The sequence below is a fragment of the Arachis hypogaea genome, chromosome 19, assembly GCF_003086295.3.
Source record: "Arachis hypogaea cultivar Tifrunner chromosome 19, arahy.Tifrunner.gnm2.J5K5, whole genome shotgun sequence".
NCBI classification, from domain to species: domain Eukaryota; kingdom Viridiplantae; phylum Streptophyta; class Magnoliopsida; order Fabales; family Fabaceae; genus Arachis; species Arachis hypogaea.
In genome coordinates, this window is record NC_092054.1 from 131,174,821 (window position 1) to 131,182,462 (window position 7,642).

The 7,642-nt window shown below is 34.8% G+C and overlaps 1 non-coding gene across 1 annotated transcript; it reads right to left on the minus strand.

Annotated features, from left to right (window-relative positions):
* Window positions 1-6,991: 6,991 nt before the first annotated feature.
* LOC112780755 (small nucleolar RNA R71) lies at window positions 6,992-7,099 on the minus strand. Its single transcript, XR_003191571.1, has one exon. It is a non-coding gene; the product is annotated as a small nucleolar RNA R71 (small nucleolar RNA).
* Window positions 7,100-7,642: the final 543 nt, after the last annotated feature.

The window sequence follows — 7,642 nt, forward strand, 5'->3', positions numbered from 1 at the left end:
AGGTAGGAAAGATTGGATGTTAAGAAGTAAAAAGGAAAACTAGAATTAAAATATTTTTGTTTTTATTTTATGTATTAATTGAATTTGAAAATAAAAGCTAATTAACTAAAAAGATTTTAAAATTGAATGATGAATTTTGAAAAAGAAGAGAGAGAAGGAAGTAAGAGATTTTCGAAAATAGAAGAGAGAGGAATTAGTTAAGAAGTTTTGAAAAAGAAGAAAGAGAAAACAAGTAACTAATTAAGAAAGATTTAAAAACAAGATAAGCTAGAAAATTTGAAAAAGATTTGATTTTGAAATTTGAAATTTGAATTTTGAAAATTGAATTTTAAATTTTGAATTTTGAATTGGAAACAAGATAAGATAAACATTTGAAAAAGATTTGGTTTTTGAAAAGATTTTATTTTGAAATTCAAATTTAAGATAAGATAAGATAATGATTTGAAATTTAATGAAAGATAACAAAAGATAAGATAAAGATTTGAAAAAGTTTTGAATTTTAAGTTTTAAAAGAAAGACAAGATAAGATAGAATCACAATTAAAAGAAAAGATTTGAAAATTATTTTAAAAAGATAAGATTTGAAATTTGAAATTTGAAATTAAGATAAGATAAGATAATGATTTTGAAATTAAAATTTGAATTTTTTGTAAAAATTTTTGAAAAATTTTGAAATAAAGATAGAAAAGATCTTTTTTATTTTTTGAATTAATGAAGAAAGAGAAAAACAACTACAAGACACCAAACTTAAAATTTTTAGATCAAAAGACACAAGATTTTGAAAATTAAGAAAACAAACACCAAAAGACACCAAACTTAAAACTTTTAAGATCAAAACAAGAAAAAAAAACAAGAACAACTTGAATACCAAGAAAGAACACTAAGAACAATTTCGAAAATTCAAAGGAAACAAAGAATATACAAAGGACACCAAACTTAAGAATTGACACTAGACTCAAACAAAAGACACTATTTTTGAAAATTTTTTTAAAAGAAAGCAAGAAAGTTCGAAACTTTAACAAGAACAAGAACAAAGACTCAAACAAAAAGATAAATATCAGAAAGAAAAGCAAATATTTTTGAAAATTTTTTTATTTTTTTGAAAAAGAAAACAAAAGACTCAAAACAAAATTAAAAAGTACCTAATCTAAGCAACAAGATAATCCGGTAGTTTGTCAAATCCGAGCAATCCCCGGCAACGGCGCCAAAAACTTGGTGCGCGAAACTGGCTCCCATAGAATTTGCACAGATAGACCGGCAAGTATATCGGGTCGTCCAAGTAATACCTCAGGTGAGTGAGGATCGATCCCACGGAGATTGTTGGTTTGAGCAAGCAGTGGATACCTTGCAAATCTTAGTTAGGCAGATAGAAATTATAGTTTGTCACGAAAAGCATATAAAAACAGATAAATAGAACGTTACTAGATAGATAATTATTCAATGGTATGAGAACGGTTGAGGCTTCGATATGCTTTGTCTTTCCGGATTAACTTTTCTTACTGTCTTCTCTAATAACCTTCTGATTCCTTCAATGGCAGCCGTAAGTGATTAACTCATGTCCTCTCATCAAGTTAACCTCCTCTTCTACAGCAATCCACCATGTTGAAGTGACTCATGTCCTCTCATCAAGCCACCTCTAAGTTTCTCACTGTAGCAGCAGATGAAGCTCTAAGCAATCCACTCCCCTTCACGATCTTACTCAAGGTGCCACAGACAAGGCAGATCTTCTGGATCAGAAAGTTCTGCTTCTCTGACTCTAGCCTTAACGCCACAGAGACCTCACGCACCCATAGTCAATGGGATTATATGTCACATATCCAAAGTTGCTTAGATGCTCTGTTGGAATCCACAATGCAATCTCTAGCTTTAGTTCAACGCTATCTGGGTCAGGAATCGCACGGAACCCATGTACAACAAGGGTGATTGTCACGGGTCACCCTCAATTCATAAGATAAAGAACGAGGTTGCATAAGAGAATAGAATCAGACATATTGAATGAAAACAATAATATTATTGATCCATGAAACTCAGCAGAGCTCCTAACCTTAACCTTAGGAGGTTAGTGACTCATACTGTACATAATAGTATTCGAATGGGCAAAGATCTAAAAGTCAAAAGTCTTTAACAATGGTGATCTTTGTTATATTTATACTAGTCTAGTAACTAAAGATTACAGAAAATAAGATAAACTAGTCTTGTAGTGCGAAAATCTACTTCTGGGGCCCACTTGGTGAGTGTTTAGGATGATCTTGAGTGTTTCCCACGAGCTAGTACCCCTTTAGGTGCGTTGAACGCTGGCTAAGGACTCCATCCTGGGCGTTGGACGCCGGCTGCTCCCCTGTGGGCGCTGGACGCCAGGAATTGGGCTGGTGGCTGGCGTAGAATGCCAGTTTTGGGCCTTCATTTCCAAAGAAAAGCATAAACTATTATATATTTCTAAAAAGCCCTGGATGTTAGCTTCCCAGAGTCGTTGAGAGCGCGTCATTTGGACTTCTGTAGCTCCAGAAAAGCTCCTTCGAGTGCACGGAGGTCATATCCTGACAGCATCTGCAGTCCTTTCTCTGCTTCTAAATCAAACTTTTGCTCAAGCTCCTCAATTTCAGCCAGAAAATACCTGAAATCACCATAAAACACACAAACTCAAAGTAGAATCTAAAAATGTGAATTTTTCACTAAAACCTATGAAAACATAATAAAACTTAAACAAAACATAATGAAAACTATATGAAAATAATGCCAAAAAGCGTATAAAATATCCGCTCATCAGAACACTAAACTTAAATTTTTGCTTGTTGATGAGCGGATAATTTATACGCTTTTTGGCATTGTTTTTAGTATGTTTTTAGTAGGATCTAGTTACTTTTAGGGATGTTTTCATTAGTTTTTATGTTAAATTCACATTTCTGGACTTTACTTTGAGTTTGTGTGTTTTTCTGTGATTTCAGGTATTTTCTGGCTGAAATTGAGGGACTTGAGCAGAAATCAGATTCAGAGGTTGAAGAAGGACTGCTGATGCTGTTGGATTCTGACCTCCCTGCACTCAAAGTGGATTTTCTGGAGCTACAGAACTCTAAATGGCGCGTTTCCAATTGCGTTGGAAAGTAGACATCCAGGGCATTCCAGCAATGTATAATAGTCCATACTTTGGCCAAGAATAGATGACGTAAACTGGCATTCAACGCCAGCTTTCTACCCAAATCTGGCGTCCAGCGCCAGAAAAGGAGCCAAAACCAGAGTTGAACGCCCAAACTGGCACAAAAGCTGGCGTTCAACTCCAAGAAAAACCTCTACACGTGCAACACTCAAGCTCAGCCCAAACACACACCAAGTGGGCCCCGGAAGTGGATTTATGCATCAATTACTTACTCATGTAAACCCTAGTAGCTAGTTTATTATAAATAGGACCTTTCACTATTGTATTAGACATCCTGGATTGTATTTTGATCCTGTGATCATGTTTTGGGGGCTGGCCCTCTCAGCCATGCCTGGACCTTCACTTATGTATTTTCATACGGTAAGAGTTTCTACACTCCATAGATTAAGGTGTGGAGCTCTGCTGTTCCTCAAAGATTAATGCAAAGTACTACTGTTTTCTATTCAATTCATCTTATTTCGCTTCTAAGATATCCATTCGCACCCAAGAACGTGATGAAGGTGATGATTATGTGTGACGCTCATCACCATTCTCCCCTATGAACACGTGCCTGACAAACACTTCCGTTCTACATGAAATAAGCTAGAATGAATATCTCTTAGATCTCCTAACCAGAATCTTCGTGGCGTAAGCTAGAATGATGGCGGCATTCAAGAGAATCCGGAAAGTCTAAACCTTGTCTGTGGTATTCCGAGTAGGATTCAATGATTGAATGACTGTGACGAGCTTCAAACTCGCGAGTGCTGGGCGTTAGTGACAGACGCAAAAGGAGGGTGAATCCTATTCCAGCATGATCGAGAACCGACAGATGATTAGCCGTGCTGTGACAGAGCATGTGAGCATATTTTTCACTGAGAGGAGGGGATGTAGCCACTGACAACGGTGATGCCCTTGCATAAAGCCAGCCATGGAAAGGAGTAAGACTGATTGGATGAAGATAGCAGGAAAGCAGAGGTTCAGAGGAACGAAAGCATCTCCATTCGCTTATCTGAAATTCTCACCAATTAATTACATAAGTATTTCTATCCCTATTTTATTATATTAAATTCGAAAACACCATTATCAATTTATATCTGCCTAACTGAGATTTGCAAGGTGACCATAGCTTGCTTCATACCAACAATCTCCGTGGGATTCGACCCTTACTCATGTAAGGTATTACTTGGACGACCCAGTGCACTTGCTGGTTAGTTGTATCGAAGTTGTGAACCATGGTATTGGCACCATGTTCTTGGCGCCATTGCCAGGGAAAGAAAGAGCCATGAATTTTACATCATTAAAGTGTAATCATGATTACGCGTACCAAGTTGCTCACGTTGCCAGGGATTGTTCGAGCCTGGACATCACAATTTCGTGCACCAAGTTTTTGGCGCCGTTGCCGGGGATTGTTCGAGTTTGGACAACTGACGGTTCATCTTGTTGCTCAGATTAGGTAATTTTCTTTTTATTTTATTTTCAAAAATTTTTCAAAAATATTTCTAAAATTTTCTCATATGTTTTCGAAAAAAAAATAATAAAAATGTTTTCAAAAATAAATTATTCTATGGCTTCAAAATTTTTAAGAATGAATTCTAGTGTTTCATGAAGCATGTGAAGCCTGGCTGGCTGTAAAAGCCATGTCTAAATTCTTTTGGACTGAGGCTTCCAACCATCAGCTGTTACACGACTGTAGGGTATGTCAGACATGTCATGTCTGAATTACATGCTGAAGCTTAGCTGGCCATTGGCCATGTCTAGTGTTTTGGACCGGAGCTTTCATTGAAAGCTTGGCTGGCTAGTGAGCCATGTCTAATTCCTGGACTGAAGCTTTAGATTAAGAATACAAGATTCCTGGAATTCATGTTAAAAATTTTGGAATCCTTATTTTTTCTTTTTCATATAATTTTCGAAAAAAATCCAAAAAAAATTAGAAAATCATAAAAATCAAAAAAATATTTTGTGTTTCTTGTTTGAGTCTTGAGTCATATCATAAGTTTGGTGTCACTTGCATATGCATCCTGCATTTTTCGAAAATATCATGCATTCATAGTGTTCTTCGTGATCTTCAAGTTGTTCTTGGTAAGTCTTCTTGTTTGATCTTGATGATTTCATGTTTTGTGTCTTTTCTTGTTTTTCATATGCATTTTTTGTTTCTTAGAGTCTAAACATGAAAGATTTCTAAGTTTGGTGTCTTACATGTTTTCTTTGCATCAAAAATTTTTCAAAATTGTGTCTATGATGTTCATCTTGACATTCATAGTGTTCTTGGTGTTCATCTTGACATTCATAGCATTCTTGCATGCATCACATGTTTTGATCTAAAAATTTCATGCATTGCATCTTTTTAGTGTTTTTCTCTCTCATCATAAAAATTCAAAAATCAAAAAAATATCTTTCCCTTTTTCTCTCATCAAATTCGAAAATTTGAGTTGACTTTTTTAAAAATTTTTAAAATCAAGTTGTTTCTTATGAGTCAAATCAAATTTTCAATTTGAAAATCTTATCTTTTTCAAAATCTTTTTCAAAAATCAAATCTTTTTCAAAATTCTTAGTTATTTTCGAAAATTCTAAAAATATTTTTCAAAAATCTTTTTCTTATTTTTATATTAAATTTTCGAAAATAACATAATCAATTAATGTTTTGATTCAAAAATTTGAAGTTTGTTACTTGCTTGTTAAGAAAGATTCAAACTTTAAGTTCTAGAATCATATCTTGTGATTTCTTGTGAATCAAGTCATTAATTGTGATTTTAAAAATCAAATCTTTTTCAAAATTAATTCCTATCATATCTTTCTAAAATATCTTCTTATCTTACCTTTTTCAAAAATTTGATTTCAAAATATCTTCTCTAACTTCCTAACTTCTTATCTTTTCCAAATTGATTTTCAAATTTGTTTCAACTAACTAACTAACTTTTTGTTTGTTTCTTAACTTTTTCAAAACTACCTAACTAACTCTCTCTCTCATTTTCGAAAATATCTTCCCCCTTTTTCAAAATTTCTTTTTAATTTATTAATTATTTTAATTTTTAAATCTTAATTTTCGAAAATTACTAACATTTTTCAAAAACTATTTTCAAAAATCACTAACTCTTTTTCAAAAATTATTTTCAAAAATTCCTTCTCTCTCATCTTATTCTATTTATTTATTCATCTACTAACATCTCATCTCACATCTCAACCCTCCTCACAGTTGTGTTTCTTCCATTACATTACATCCTTTGTCTTCCCCTCTTCTTCTACTCACACAAGGATCCCTATACTGTGGTATAAAGGATCTCTATTATTATTATTATTATTTTTTCTGTGCCCTCTTCTTTGTCATATGAGCAGGAGCAAGGACAAGAACATTCTTGTTGAAACAGATCCAGAACCTGAAAGGACTCTGAAGAGAAAATTAAGAGAAGCTAAATTACAACAATCCAGAGATAACCTTGCAGAAATTTTCGAACAAGAAGAGGAGATGGCAGCCGAAAATAATAATAATGTAAGGAAGATGCTTGGTGACTTTACTGCACCTAATTCCAATTTACATGGAAGAAGCATCTCCATTCCTGCCATTGGAGCAAACAACTTTGAGCTGAAACCTCAATTAGTTTCTCTGATGCAGCAGAACTGCAAGTTTCATGGACTTCCATCTGAAGATCCTTTTCAGTTCTTAACTGAATTCTTGCAGATATGTGATACTGTTAAGACTAATGGAGTAGATCCTGAAGTCTACAGGCTCATGCTTTTCCCTTTTGCTGTAAGAGACAGAGCTAGATTATGGTTGGATTCTCAACCCAAAGACAGCCTGAACTCTTGGGATAAGCTGGTCACGGCTTTCTTAGCCAAGTACTTTCCTCCTCAAAAGCTGAGCAAGCTTAGAGCTGATGTTCAAACCTTCAGACAGAAAGAAGGTGAATCCCTCTATGAAGCTTGGGAAAGATACAAACAGTTGACCAAAAAGTGTCCTTCTGACATGCTTTCAGAATGGACCATCCTGGATATATTCTATGATGGTTTATTTGAGCTATCAAAGATGTCACTGGACACTTCTGCAGGTGGATCCATTCACCTAAAGAAAACGCCTGCAGAAGCTCAAGAACTCATTGACATGGTTGCTAATAACCAGTTCATGTACACTTCTGAAAGGAATCCTGTGAATAATGGGACGCCTATGAAGAAGGGAGTTCTTGAAGTTGATACTCTGAATGCCATATTGGCTCAGAATAAAATATTGACTCAGCAAGTCAATATGATTTCTCAGAGTCTGAATGGAATGCAAGCTGCATCCAACAGTACTCAAGAATCTTCTTATGAAGAAGAAGCTTATGATCTTGAGAGCCCTGCAATAGCAGAGGTGAATTACTTAGGTGAACCTTATGGAAACACCTATAACTCATCATGGAGAAATAATCCAAATTTCTCATGGAAGGATCAAAAGCCTCAACAAGGCTTTAATAATGGTGGAAGAAACAGGTTTAGCAACAGCAAGCCTTTTCCATCATCCACTCAGCAACAGACAGAG